Raw genomic sequence first — 16,179 nt, forward strand, 5'->3', positions numbered from 1 at the left:
AAAACTGGAGACTTCAGCGTCTGAAAGTCTTTGTCTCTCAGTAGTTTTCCATCATGGAGTCAACATGTTGTTTGTATTCATTTCTGTCTCATTTCCTGTTTCAGCACGCCTCACTTTAACTTTCACTTTCACTTCTGAGATGAAGCCTGGGCCGTTCCTTTGGTTTTTCGGTGGTACATTTATGGTTTATTACTTATTATTTTATAAGTGCTTTCCGTTACGTTTTTATTTTATTTTAATCTCACTACAGAGTTAATATAACTTAGATATGAGGATTATATCCCATTTTGTGCAAAGAAAGCATTATAAATCCTAAGACATCTTACACACTGCTACTTTAAATTGATCTTGTCATAACCTGCAGAAATCCGGAAGTAGATAAAGATTATGTTGTTCAGCTCATTTACCGGTGAAAACTAGCTTCTTGTTTTCATACAAAAGTACATAGATGTTATCACTACAGTTGTGAAATTATTTGGCTTGATGGTTTTCTGACTTAATGTAACTCATTAAATGTTCATTTTTTGTAACTGGTCATTTCCTGCCAAGCTTGAAACTTGAAAATTGTAACTAAAGCTTACTTTCTACTCCTCTGAGAGAAAAACAACTGAATGTATCAGACTGGTTAGTAAATTTAAAAGGTTCACCTGATGTCACGTTTCCATTACTGTGAATAAAAACCCATGAGAGTAAATGCCGATTTAGCACAGTAGAAAACCTACACAAAACCTATGACTGTAGATATGAAAAAGTAATTTAAAAAAAGAAAAGTTAAAGGTGATAGTATTCCTGTTGTGGTCTGTATGCTGTGATTGTGCTTTGGGGAACATTGAAGAATACATGCTGAGCACTGCCATTGTTCTTTAGGGAATCTGTTTAATTGAGTAATTCATCCGTACATGTTGACAACACCACAAATGGCGTGAATGATCTTTTAATTCCTTCAAAGTGTAAATAGTTACCACAAGATCAAACTCAAAACAAAGAAGCCCTTCATTCTGAGGAAGAAAATAAAAAGATTGCGCTAAATTTAAAGAGAAAAAAAACTCAACAACATATTGACAAAAACACTTAATATTTTCCTACATTGGAAATGTCAATATTTCACATTAGATACGTCACAGGAACAGATTTTTATATTCAGATTTTTTAAATCCTGTTTGACAAGGATGATACCTCATACAGATATGGTCATGTTTTAATAAGAGGCAATAAATGTAAATATTTGACATCAGGATTGTCATAAAAGCACAAAAATGGCATTTCACATTAAATTTGATAAAAGAAAAAGCAACAATTTTTTTCTTGATTCTTTGCTTGATTCTTTTTAAGAGGCAAGATAATGACAAAATCCTAAAATGTTTCTTAACCTGTGCTCCTAGAATGTACACAGAGTTAAAGCGGATTACTTTTTTAAAAACAAATAAGCATTCTCAGATAAAGGTGAACACAAATGGAAGTGAAATGAGGAGGATGTGCACTTCTCTAACCAGACAGCTTGTTGTCTCTCAGTACAAGTTAAATAACTCTTTGAGACTCCGTTCTGCCTGCAGACTTGTGATATTCTTCCAGGCTGTAGGAATATCAGCAGGCCTTAAACCATATTCTTTTGCAAACTCCTCATTGAACGTTGCCATTACATATTTCCAGTAGTCTGATGCCTCGTAGCTTCCATCTGGCGGAATTTTCCAATCTGGGTAGATGTCTCTGTAGTTTTTGTAAGAGATCCATTCATCTTTAATAGCATCATTGCGAAATCGGTTGTCACTTACCACTAATGACGAGCCTATGTCAGTCTGTAGTTTATCAGTGTTGTGCCAATAGCCTCCTTTCAGACCCTATGGCCTATGCAGTGAAGCCTCATGCACAGAATGGTTACCACCTCCACACACACAGGCCACTCCACAGAAGGGACACTGTTTACCACATCCAATCACTTGTGTGAAAAGCTCATTCTGGGGCTTGACATCAAGATGTTTAAGTATACTCTGGATGTCTCTTTTTTTAAACTCTTGCCTCAGAGCTTTTTCCATTTTATTCACAAACTCTGTGAACCAGTGAGCAAACTGTTCCTGGTTTGCTTTGTTCAGCATCATGACATCACCAAGTGCATCCTGGGAAATGACCAGTGTATCACCAAGTTCCTGACAGAAGTTGTTAATGAATGTTTTCAAGTCAGCACTTGTTGTCTTTGTGGCCTTGTGGATTGCAGCCTGTATGCTGCTGATACTTGAGTCAAGAAGCTGATCCACTAGCTCAAACATCTTAGAATCTTTTGATAAGTGTTTCACTGTTTGGTCGGGTATCCACTCCTTTACATATCCCTCATATGACTGAATGTACCTTCTGTACTCTCTAAAGCTGTGCTTTGAGAGCAAATCCAGTAAAATCTCATACTGGGAGTAGACTCTTGCATTGAACTGTGATTGTTTCCTCATTTCATGAATGATATCAGGACCCAGTCTACTGTAGACAAAGTTTTCAACTGCAGGCTTCAAACATTGTTTGGTGAATTCTTCTGCCTTCTTCTGGCTCTGGTCTCGTTCATTGAACACATCTTTGAAAGTATCACAAAACATTCCTTTGTTTTTGTTCAGACAAAAGTAAGGGTCATTCTCCTTTAGGAAATCTTCATGCATTTTCTGAAAGTGTCTGGCTGCAATGCCACAGATGTGCTGTTTCAGAGAAACTTCAAACTCAATGTCTACGGTTACATCCTCATGCTTTTGCAGCCTCTCATCAATAATGTGAAGGATCTCCTGGATGTAAGCATCCCTTTTTCCTTCACATACTGAATGCATTCATCTATGATGTTGTCAGCTATCTTCTGTAGCCTGATTGTGGGATCTTGAATGGGCATCACATTGCTTATCATCTTTTGAAATCTTTCAAGCTTTCCTTTGGCTATATATATGAAAGGCGTTTTCCCACAATCTTGCAGATTTCTTTGACTCAGCAATTCACATGCATGACTCCCTTTGTCTTTGAGATTTGTTCTTAAGTAGAAGCAGACACTGGTGAAGACATCAGTTGGCTTTTGTTTGGAAAAAGACAGTTTCTTTACTGTTTCTTTCCACATCTTATCAAATTCTTTGTTCAGTTCTTTATCTCTCATCTGGACGTTTTTCTTTCGACATTCATCAATCAGTGCACACACTGCTTCTTCAATTTCTTTTGTGTGATTTTCCTTGATTTTTTTAACTTCTGTCTGTCCCTGTTTGATTTCAGCCGCTGCTGTGAGTTGACTATCCACAGAGTTCTCTATGTCTCGTCGAAGACTCTTTGCACTATTTGTAAAATCCTCTTTGTATCTTTCTACGAGATGGACATGGCCGTCTTTTTGCTCAAAATATTTTTTCAGCTTTTCAAGAAGCTCTTTCTCCAATTCCATCAGCTTTGTGGAGACTTCACTTTTCAAACTCAAGATGAGTTCTTTCAGGTCATCTATTTTAGATTGGGAAGCAGGTGTTCCTAAATTCAAGATGGTTGTTTCTGCATTTGTTATCCACTTGTATATGGATTCTTTGAAGTCCCATTCCCACTTGTTGAATTCTGTGCATAGCTTCATGTATGCTTCAGCCACTAGACTGTTTCTGAAGCTGAAGATGAAGTTTTCATGCTTCACTGCTCTCCACAGGCTTGACATCCACTCTTTAAACTTCAAGATGTCATTAGCAGAGGACTCACAGTTTCCTAGTATGTGTGTGATGTTTTTCTTGAACTGATATACAGCTTCGCTGTACCCTGCATTGACTGGTGCCATTGGTGGGTTTCCATTCCAGAGTCCAGGAATGTACCAGCTCCCAGTTTCTGGGTTGTACTCCATGACATCAGTGAAGCACTTGTTCTTTTCTTTCTTCTCCATTTTGGCTGCTGCCTGTGTCATCTTGTTTAACTGATCCAAGAGCAGTTTCCTCTCTCTTTGGGTGTTCTCATTGGCTGAAACATCTGACACATTCTGGTGAACAAACTGACATTTAGGCTTTTTGCCCACCTCTTTCATCCTGAGAAACGCATGCACAACTATTTGTAGGATGTCCTTCATTTGTGTGGAATTCTCCATTGCAATATTGATAATGGTGATGTCACTCAGCCCCACAACAAGTGTTGCAAGCTCATTGTCGTGCTCATAGCTATCATCCAGTTGTGCAAGCTCTGCTGACTTTAAGCCCTCAGTGTCAATGATGACCATGAAGTCACAGTTGAGGACTTTTTTGACATCTTCATTGATTCTGATGAGCAACATAAAAGCACCTCGAGTGCATCGGCCACTGCTGACTGCAAACTGCACTCCAAACATGGTGTTAAGAAGAGTGGACTTTCCTGTGCTCTGAACTCCAAGAACCGTGACGACCAGTATCTTGTTGTTTGGAGACACCAGTTCATTGAGCTGGGAGAGAACATCACTCACCCATGTGAGAGGTATGTTGGATGCATCTCCATCTACAAGCTCCAGGGGAAATCCATCAAGCAGCAATCCTGCACAGATTTTGGGCAGATGCTGTAGTTGTTTACGTGACCGATCTTGTTCTGGAAGGGAAACTGAAGCTTCATAAATCTGACCCATTTCACGGAAGAAGTGTTCAGTTCCCAGTGAGCTGTTGGAAAGCTCTTTATCAATATCTTTGATGGCCTCTGTGTTCTCTGCATCTTTGCATTTTTCTTTGTACTGCTTCCTGAGGCCAGACAGTTTTTCTCGAGACAGGTTATCAAGGTTAATTCGCATCCATTTCAGGAAATAATGTCTCTCTAAGCCTGGGCTTGATATTGCACTGATGAAGCACGTTATGGCATCTGATATGTTTTCAGAGCTCTGTTTCTTCCGAAGTTCTCCTTTTTTTTCCTGAAGCCCTGCTTTGTACATTTCTATGTCTTCAGATCCAAGATTTTTCAGTCGAAATTCTTCCTTCTCTAAAATTGTCAACTCCTTCCATATTTCGCCATGCAAGGGAAGCTGAGCGGCTTTGTAGTCAGGGATGTTTTGAATTTTTGATGTAATGGCATCTGCATGTTCCTTGGCAGTCTGACACTCTGGACAGTCTTCATCAACCAAGATTCCCAATTCATGGGCAATGTCAGCCATCTTCTCGATGCACATCTTCTCCTTTGTGTTCTCAATTACATCGTTGACTTTTTTCCGCAAACCTTTGACAAATTCAGCATAATTTTTGTGCTTGGTCTTTATAATGATGTTGTCTTTACTCAAGCCCAGCTTTGTTGCTACTGTTTTGAGTGCATCCATACTGAAGCATTTGCTTTGTTGGTTACCCACCAAAAACATCTGTGCCTTGTGGTGGAGGTTGGTTAGCAGCTTGCACTCAGGGTCCAAATTGTCAAAGAACACAAACACTGCTGCAGATGTCTGACACAAGAAAGAAACTGAGTTTCAAATGAAGCAATGTCCCCACGAAGGTTAGCTACAGCTAATGGCTCACTGAAAATATCAATGTTATTTTTGCCGGAAGGAAGGTACCATGTTATTTCAGTCAGTCCATTGGATATTCTTCTTGGGGAATCACCACACTCCATATCATGGTGCACAAAAAAGTCATGGTACTCTTCAGAATTGCTCAAAAGCTTATTGAGAATCTCTGACTTGGACATGGAACATTCCCCCAGTCTCACAAAAGATATCATTGGAATTTCAGAGAGAACAATTCTTTCTTCAGTAAAACCCTTCGATTGTAAAAGTGACCGAGGTCTGTAGGTTTTAACAATGTCTCTCATGGCCCAAAGCATGAGTTTGCACTGATCTGTGTCACAATCTGGAAGCAGGAGAGGCACAGAAAACTGTCACATGGACATTTTGAGGGCCATTTCCTGTTGCACAAACCCATCAGAACACAGGAAGAGAGCAGTGATTACGTCAAGGGGGTTTACCTTGTCACCTGAGTCTGTAATGTCGCACAGATTATCAAAGTCAGATTCAGTTGCTTCTGTTGCTTCGTCATTGGATGATTCACATTCTGATTGTAAATTTCTCGCTGTCACATTAACCATCATCAGTTTCTTTAAGAAATACCATGGAAGATCTGAGTTGCACTTGGCAGGTTCATCAGTGATGGCCTTCAGGTCAATCTGAAGTATTTTGCTCAGTGTTAGCTTCTCTGTGTAGTGCTGCTTCAAGCCCAGATCCTCCAACAAGGTCTGCAGTTGTGTCCCTGTGGGCATGAAAACAATGATTATTAATCAGGCATACATCTGCCAAGATCCAAGTTCTATCTCAGCATGTTAAAGAAAGAGTGAAAACCTCCCCCTGATGCTGTATACCTGCACCTAAATTTAATGGGTTCCTCCCTGATCCATACCCCATTTTTCCACTAAGTCTCCTGGTAATCTGACAAGTAGTGTTTGTGAAGTGGTGCGAACCAACAGACAAACAAACCAGATGTCTTTTAGTATAAAGCTCATACTCTAAGACACAATGATCTCCTTAAATTTGAAGCTAAATTGAATTTCACTCACTTACATATATCAATTCTCTAATTCTGATGGAACTTTTCCATCAAGATCTATGAATTATTTCTTGGGTTTTGTTGTAATTCATGCAGTGTTTTTTTTTGTGATCCTGCAAACTAACAAGACACAAACATAGAAACACAGATGAAAACACACCATCCTTGGTAAAGGTAAATAGGTTAAAGCATTCTACATACATACAAACATATATTGAGGCCATATGCCTTAGGGGCTGTTTGATCATATCATATTAGTGTCCCTGTAGTCAGGTAGGACCAGTAGTTAGACTACAAATCAGTAACGCTGATAGTATTGCCTGTGAAGTGCCAGTGCCAGACACAATTTGTCGTTTTTTGAAGTGGAAAAACCATGTCTCTTTTTTTTCACTGTGTGTTTTTGGTCACATTCATTAAATACATATTACCTCTAATTTTACGCTCTCTTACTTGACCATTCATAATTATCAGCTGAATTATTTATTTCTGTTATGGTTTTTGTTTGTGCTTGTTAATGTTTTGAAGCAGTTGGTCTTTTTTATGAGAAGGTAGCGACTTTGTCATTGTAGTAGTGGACTGTAAATTTAATTTCTCCAAATATTTTTCTTCACAGACTAGTTATAAAGTCATATTTGACTCTCTAATAAAAATTTCTGAATAATTAACAACAATAATTAACCCTGAAGCCAATTGGAATCCTCCCTGCACAAAGGAGCAGATACTGGTCCTGCTGCTGGGTTTATGCTCTTCCTGTCCAACTCTCCTCGAGCAACAGACTCATAAATGGAATAAAAAATATCTCCTGATGGTAAGGCCTTGCCTTACATGTATAGAAGACACCAACAAAGGTGTCAAGAGAGCTTTTGGTGATAAGAGTCTACGCAGGTGCTGATGTAATGTAAAGAAAAAAAAAAGATCTCCACAGCAGAATTTATGTTGCATCCTGCCTCTGCCTGCTGCACCACCCTTCAGCTGAAAGCTCCGGAGATTTCTGTGATGTTGTGAACTTGTCAAAGCAGAGGATCTCCTGCAACCTGATTTGTTGATGGGCTCTCTGGCCACTGAATGGAGTTAATATGTAACTAATGTCTTTGTGAGAAGTTGACCTTTGGTGCATTCATGTTAACTTAAAGTTTCAGCGTGTAAGCTTTAGTGATATCTAATGGTGCAGTTCCATGCTGTAGCTGAACACCCCTCACCTCACTATCCAAACATAGAAGAGAACCTGTGGTAGATTCAGTTGTTATAAAAAACTCTAAAACAGTGTTTAGTTTGTCCGGTCTGGGCTACTGTAAAAACATGGTGGCGTCCGTAGAGAGGAGCCGCTCCTGATGGCCCATTCTATTGTAAATAATACATTAATTTGTACACAGTATTGAAAACATAACATAATAATTCAGTAACTTCAATCTTTTTTCACAGACTCAACACTGCTTTCATGCATCAACATGAAATAAAAGTCCAACTACTGAGAAGTATTTTCAAAAAGACTCAAATTATGTAGCTTTAGCTGAGAATACTCACTCACTGAATCTATGACAACCAACAAAACTGTTGCGACCCACCAGTTGAGATTCACTGAGCTTAATGGTATGTAATGTTATGTAATGGACACTAGCAACACACTCGACTGGAAATGGAGGGATCTATATCAAGTTGTACAAGCTAATGTGGCAGGTTTGCATGATCGTGCATTGATAGTTGATTTTAACAACTTTGCAAATGCACATTAAACTGATAAAAATTATGTCTGAGAAGAAATCTGGGGTTTTATGGCTGTGGATATAACAATGATGATGTGGCTAAGATAGCCAGCAGAAGGATTTGTGGTAGATGCGCCTCTTAAAACCACTGAAAAGCATGACTATCAGTCAGTGCAATATTGAGCCATCTAATGATGAGTATATATTTTGCACTGGATGTCTTGGCTCAGTCAAATGCACTTCAGAAAACTGAGGCCAAAGCTGTAAATAGATTGAACAAACATCCTTGTTTGAAGATTTATTCAGTGTCGCCTAATTTTTTTCAGCACAGGACTTGGCCCAATCAGTAGCACTCACATCAGAGCTAGAGACCTGTGCATCTAGGCTAATATTTGGAGTGGACTGCATTAAAGGACCAAGTGCAGTCATCCCACCACCTGCTTCAATATAGTGATCTTCTATAATGTCCTCATTAGAAGACCTGAGCAAGCACTGCTGCATCAGCATTTAGCCCTGAACACAGATTCTTCCTAGAGAAGGACTGTGGACTGAGGTCCAACTTTATTGAGTAACTGATGGGAACGTAACTTTGGAGATAGTCTGGTTTGGCATTTAGTGTAAATGCTAATGAGGAGCATGTTCCCTGTTTGTCCACTTATTGTTAGACTACCACAGTGGTTCCCAATCTTTTTCTGTCTTGCCCCACTTTGGAGTTAGAATATTTTTCATGCCCCACCCGCTCCCCTGCCCCTACACAATATGACAAAATGGGCCAAGTTTAACATGTGTATTTATATAACATACACATGAACATTAAATTCACATTACTTTCTGGAATTTCTGAAGTGCAAATAAAAAACCTTTTTCAAACAACCTTTTGTGACATTTGCTATTTTTTTCAAAGAATAGTGCAATAACTTTGCTTAAATTCAACTTAATTGAAGTACTTTTGGTCTTCTGGTCTCTCCTCATGTCGTCCTTCATTCACTGTGAACCCAAAAGCAAGACAGGCTTCATCGTACTTTCTTTTCAACTTAGTTTTTGAACACTGTGTCTTGTTTGTCACTGACCGGCTGCTCATGGGAACGAGCTCTGATCTCACTGTGTGTCTCTCTGAGCCAATGAGTGGGGGCAGTCGCCCGGGGCCTGTGTGTATATGTGCGCTGTCTGGTGGCACACACACACACACACACACACACACGCTGCAAAAAATATGCACGACATGCACAACACTGTATAGAGAGCCGCTGCAGAGCCGGTGTACTGTTCCACCATGAGAGATGCGGACGTCAACACATTAGTTCCGCCTCACATTTCCCCCTCCTGGTCGCGCGCCCCACCTGTTATGCCTCTGCACGCCACCAGCCACCCATAACTATAAACCCTGTAGTTTTAGTAGTAGTCATATAGTTTCAAGAATTTCATGGCTTCCTGTCATCTTCACAGTAGTGCTCGGCTCTGTTAAAAAGCCAACAGTTTTGACGATGGAAATATTAATAACTGCTTTAATCTACTTTCAAACTGCACAGTAAATGGTGCCTGTTAATCTGAACAATAGAGCATGAGACTGACCTTTGTTTATATTGCCCCCAAGGTTATGATGAACAGGTAGATGTCCATCGCCCGTTCCCTTGATAAATGAAAGTAACACATTTGCAAACGTGATGAATCAACTTATTATCCCATACACATTAGCTTATAGTGAAGTGTTTCCATAGAATTTGTTTTTATCAACACAAAATAACTGGATAAGCTGTTTACCTCCATTGTGGCTGTACTCTCAATCCTCTCACTTGTTCTTCTCACTGTAAAATAGAAGACAATTTTGTGAGGCTTCATTCCTGAGACGGTTACACCATCAGCTCAGTGTTAGTATAGTTTTGTTACATTTCATTTCAGTAAAAACATTACACATAGTTCTAATTTTCTGAGTTGGGTGCACACAGGTTGGTAAATATTCTGTCTTTCTCTAAAATTATTCTTTGTTTCTCTTTAATTTGCAATGACACTTGTTTGCAGTGAGTTCCCGGGCAAAATGCCTGAAGCCTGCAGGAAGTGGCTTTTAAGCCCAGCCCACAGGAAGTGGGGGAGGCTAAAGCACATCAAGAATTTACATCAACCAGTCTTGAAAATGTGTTTAACTTTATCTTATTAGTGATACTGTCATAATATGATGTGGCATAACTGCACAGTACCTCAATATTAACACAATAGTTAATAGAGTTGTCATTTTAGGGAATACGTTTGTATGTCTTTCTTGCCAAGAGTTGAAGAAGTAGATCAATACCAAACACATATCCCCCCCCCCCCCCCCGTATCTGCGGAAAACAGTAGGCTGCTGATCACATCAATAATTTACATTAACTATTCTTTAAAATGTGTTTGTACCCCTCTCACATCACATCAATAATTCTCTCAAAAAGAAATAAAACATGAATAATTTCCATTAATTCCTAACAAATTCATGTCATTGGTGTAGTTACGCGGGTCCTCCCATCAGGCACATATTAGAAAAATCACTGACTAAACAATAAAATGACCAAACTGTGTCATATCAAACCAACCTTTGAAGGAAATTCACCCATGGCACAACTGAATTCTTTTGTCCAGGATTTTCATTCACGGTTACTCAGGATTTGCAGGTGAAGTATTTCTGCTGATGCCGTAGACATAACACTTCTCTCCACCACACGAGCCAATGCAATAAGGTGCTGCAGAAGACTCCTTTAATGGTCCTCAGCAAGTTACTTTCACTTTCAGTTTGACACGGTCACATGGTTTCCCAGAAATGGACGGTTTGCAGTAAATTGAAATAATGCCACACACAGGAAGCTGAGTGAATTGCCTATTCTAGAGATCAATGGTGAAGCCCATGGAAACAATATTCTCAATATTTATTACATGTTTCCCACACAATCACAATGAACTGTGAAGTTGTCATGAATAGACTGAGACTGGGACAAACATGAAGATGTGCTGGAATTGAAGAAAACATCAAGTTACGAAACTTCTTTTCATGAAATTCAACTGTTACAATGAAGAAAGGCTACATGTTGCAGTATCATGCATCTTTACCATCAATACATTTAAGATGTACTGGATTCATTGATAAGTTGAATATCAGCTTTGCTTATGTATGGACATGCAATGGAAAGGGTAAAAAGTGCAACTCTTGGGAGAGCACTTTGATCAAAGACATTGATTGTGAGAGCATGTGAAAGATCATGAATGTAAAGCACTCCCTCTCAGGTAGGACATGGGGCCTTGTCTCTGATATACAATGATTCATTTACAGATGATGTATGATAAGGTCAAATAATAGAATATAGTAGCTGTTTCTGCCATGAAACAACAGCCAGCTCAGCTCACAAGGGAGGGAGGGATGAATAAATTAATGAATAGATGGATGGATATCTGAATGAATGGATGAATCGAGGGAGGGAGGGAGGGATGAATGAATGGATAGATGGATGGATGGAGGGATGTGTGGATGAATGAATGGAGGGAGGGAGGAATGAATGGTTGAATTTAGGGATTAATGAATGGATGCAGAGATGAATAAATGGATGAAATGAGGGAGGGATTGATGGATGAATGCATTGGTGGATGGAGGGAGGGAGGGACGGATTAATGAATGGATGCACAGTTTAATGAATAAATGGAGGGAGGAATGAAAAGAGGGATGGAGGGATGGATGGATGAATGGAGGGAGGGATGAATGAATGAATGAATGGATGGATGAATGAATGGATGGATGGATGGATGGAGTGAGGGAGGGAGGGATGGATAGAGGGATGGAGGAATAAATTAATGGATAGATGGATGAATGGATGGAGGGATGTAGGGATGAATGAATGGGACTGAAGTTCTTCTGACGGTGTTTCCCACAGTTCTCTGCACAACTGATTGGGACAATGCGACTCCAGCCGTCGGTTGCTAACCACACTGCCTGTGTGAACATGGCCGTCCTGCTCCAGTTCACCGGGCTCCACCTCCACTTTCTGGCGGTCGCGCTGTCGGTGAGCGCCTCTTCTTTCGCCACGGGAACCCGGGACAGCGGCAGACTCGAGATCCGCTGCGGAGAGGCGGAGGTGAGGGTCACCGTGCCGCGGCGGCTCCTCGAGGAGAGACGGGTCCCGTTCAGACGCGAGCACCTTCGACTCGGGGCGAAGCCGACGCGGGGCCCGGAGGCGGCGTGCGGACCGCGGGGCCTAATGACCGGCGAGGCAGCGGTCATCTCCGCGGGGCTGCGGGACTGTGGGGCCGAGTCCAGAGTAAGAGGGAGAGCCGCGAAGGCAAAGTCTGAGCACTCGGGTAGAAACTCGAGGAAATGAAGTTATAAAGCCCGTTTCCTTCACCGACATCAGGGCGCTGCGCAGGCACATGGAAAAACAATTCAGACCAAATATACATTTCAAATCTGAAAGCACAGTTTGCCATAATTTTCAAACAAAATAAAAGATAAGTATAAAAGAGATAAAAAATTTTTTTTTTAAATTAAAGAGGTCAACGAAATAAAAGGATAAATTATTACAAACATTTTCAATTATTTTGAAACAAAAAAAGTAAAATGGAAGTGAGAAAATATTTAAATTGAATAAAATGCAAGAATGATATGACCTTGCAAAACTGCTTCCTTAAAGGGACGGTTCACCCTGAAATGAAAATCCACTAATTATCTACTTTACCACTATGCTGATGTAGAAGTGGCTGAAGCGTTTTAGTCCACAAAACAGTGAACAACCAAAATAAAATGCCTCTCTGAGGATGATGTTGACATAATGCAACTAAAGTCGTAATGTTCCATGTGTTAATTTAGTTATTGCTTATTCTGAGTATGACCTTATTTGGTCAAGGTTATTAGTCAGTGCAGTTTACATGACAGTGTCTTTTTCAGACGATTGTATCAATTAAAAAAGAAAATGAAAGCTCATTATTTCATTGATTGACAGAAAGCAATTCATTACTCAATTAAAAATAAAAAAGGTTTTTTATGGACATATATATATATATATATATATATATATATATTTATGTTTTGATGTTTATATTATTGCTTCTTTCCAGGTTCATGGTGACTGGCTTGTGTATTCCAACCAGCTCTTTCTATTTCCTGATGTGATTTCGACCTCTTCGGGCAGTGCCTCTTCGGGCAGTGTCAGCCGAAATGAACTACCTCTGAAACAATCACTATAGACAGACTTGAAAATACTCACCGGCCTTGCAACCCATAATCAGGGCCGGTCTTTCCTACAGGCGATATAAGCGGTTGCCTAGAGCGCCACTCAGAGGGGGGCGCCAAAAACTGCGCCGAGCAAAAACAAATCCCAAAAAAACATTATTCTTTTTTTGCTAGGCAGGGTTTTTTGCGCCCCCCTCTATATGTGGTATGACCCAAAATATTGTATTCAATTACTTTGACAGTGTTTTAAGTAGTTTCATTAGAGAAATCAGTTAATGACAGCAGCACTCAGGAGGAACGTTTGGCACGGGAGCAGTTTCACCCCGTCCTGTCTCTTTGGGGGTTCCGCTCACCTGCCAGGTGCAGTCTGGATGAGGAACTGAATGCTCCGTGTCTTTATTGCTGCTGCATTCATCCTGTATTCTAGAGGTTAGTAGTGGGTGAGAGTCACCTACGTTAGCTCCTAAAGCTTCGCTTGATCACCACGGGTGTCATTGAGACATGTTGATTTTGTTTTGATTATCTACTTAGACTGGTAAAACTTAGAAACTCCGCTGGGCAGTTAGGGGAGACCCTCGCGCACTAGGTGGGCGGGGCTACTTTTGCGTGTATAGGTGTTTATTTTACCTGGACGTCGTCTTGCAGGCGGGTCGCGATAGTATATTGTTTACTTTACAGTGTGTAGTTCCGCTCCGACACACACAGACTCTGTTATTCATGTATTGTTATTGTGCCTTATAAAGACCAGTTATAAGCTAATGTTCAATAGGTCTATATTGTAAATGTTTATATTTCTTTATGAATGATAATGTATATTAAGATGTTTGGAGGAAAGAGACACCATAATAATTGAATGTATGTTTTATGCACTTTAAAATGAAGTCTCACTCAGAGAAATGCTTGTACTTGAAATTGTGTTTAATTTGAATAAGATGCAGTCTGGATGTGGAACTGAAGGCGCCGTGTTGTTATTGCTGCTGCATTGCTGCTGTATTCTACAGATATTCTATAATTTTGGGACCCATTACTTATATCTCCAACCAATATTTTGTCAAAAAAAAAATGTATCTGACATCAGGGTAACATGAGGCAAAAATATTATATTGGAATTGCAAGATCGTCCACAATAATCGCAATAAGTCTTTTTACACCAAATTGTGCAGCACTAGTCTTATCTTAAGATCCACTGATATAAATGCATCTAGGGATTACCGGGATGTCCCTCTGTCCCTCAGGTGGCGTGCCACAGAGGGGGACCAGGCTCTGTGCGAATGCTGTGACTCTGACGACTGCTCGAGACAGACTGGAGTGGGGAACATTGGCTACACTGTCCACACGACTCCATCCCATAAAGGTTTTACCATGAAGTTTACAGGTTTTTTGACATTTTTACCAGTTGTGCTGAATGCAGATGATAGCCATAGCCATGTTTATGGATGTGAAGCCTATGCAATTGCATGGTCACTAAACTAGGTGTGTGTGTGTGTGTGTGTGTGTGTGTGTATATGTGTGTGTGTGTGTGTGTCAGAAACAACGCATGAGGCGGACACAGCAGTTGGGCCTATTCACACCCTGCCCCCCTCCCATTGGACGGGTTATCTGTCAATCATACACTGAAGAGCATTAACATGACTTGACTATTAGGTGGGTACAGTGACTGCTGAGAGCTGGGGAGTTGACCAATAAAGCATTTATCACGTAGTGTTTTTCTTGTTTCTAATCCGTCAGTGAAAAACGCATAGCTCAAAGGCATGAATAGCCTGCTACAGCATTGCCTCTACAGATTCATGCATGGAGCATTTTTGATTACTCTGAACAAGAAGAAATGAAAAGGCAAGATTTGGCAAGTGAAATGTTAATTTTCTGGTTGTCAGCTTAAAGATTCAACCCAAATTGGTTTCTGTAAACTAAATGTCACTGTGTCTACATGTCGTGAAACACTTCCATGTGTATGCCAGCAGAGTGCGCTAGTGCTGCTCCTTGTTGACTGAGCTGAAGATGCATATTTAGAGAAAGCTTTATTTCGCCCCAAGAGAAATAAACCAAACAAACCAATTTTCACAACCATGATTACATTTGTCTCTATAACACTATAACACTATTTCAAGGTGCCCCAGTCGTGATTATTATTGAGTCAGCGCAGCACTCTTAAGTGTCTGTGAGATGACTTAATAGAAATCCTGTTTGTAAATATGTGTGTCATCAGACTGACTGAAGAATGAGTCGTTTTTCATTCAGCTGTTAAAATGAATAGCCATAAAAAAACAAACCCGTGAGGAATTTCCACAAAGAGGCCGAAGCACCACAATGGAACTTAAAATATCTCGGAGGGAACAAGCGAAGTAGAATAAACATCAGGGTAAGAATGGGACAGCTCTGCAGCCGTGCACTCTGTGCTCTGCTTCCACTGTCTGCAGTAGAAACCCTTATCTAGTCCCGTGAGAGGAAATGTGACGGACCAATGGGAAACCTGTTGGATTCTAACGGCGCAGTGTCTTATTCCATGACATCAGGACGTCAGTTATTCTTGATCTTTATCTCTGAGAACAATCCACTGTATTGATGTAATAAGCAGTTGTATTTCGCAGAGGATCTTACTGGTTCTGGAATATGCTGACCTTTCCCTCATCACTTTTTGGTCAGAAATTTTGTGAATGGAAGAGTTGAAACTGAGCAGTTACATTTAGGCCTGTGGTGTTTGGCTTTGTGGTTTTACCTGTCAGGAGAATTCATATCTATGCAATGGAGAGATATTCAGATGGTTCTGTTTAAATATCATTGTAAAGTCGGAGTTACTCTGAAGTATTTGATTAGGCACAAGCACGGGGAAAGGGATCTA

At 40.3% G+C, this 16,179-nt stretch overlaps 1 pseudogene; it reads right to left on the reverse strand.

Moving 5' to 3' along the window:
- Nucleotides 1-856: 856 nt before the first annotated feature.
- Nucleotides 857-10,837, reverse strand: LOC133950180 (up-regulator of cell proliferation-like; annotated as a pseudogene).
- Nucleotides 10,838-16,179: the final 5,342 nt, after the last annotated feature.

The sequence above is a fragment of the Platichthys flesus genome, chromosome 24 (genome assembly GCF_949316205.1).
Source record: "Platichthys flesus chromosome 24, fPlaFle2.1, whole genome shotgun sequence".
Lineage (NCBI taxonomy): Eukaryota > Metazoa > Chordata > Actinopteri > Pleuronectiformes > Pleuronectidae > Platichthys > Platichthys flesus.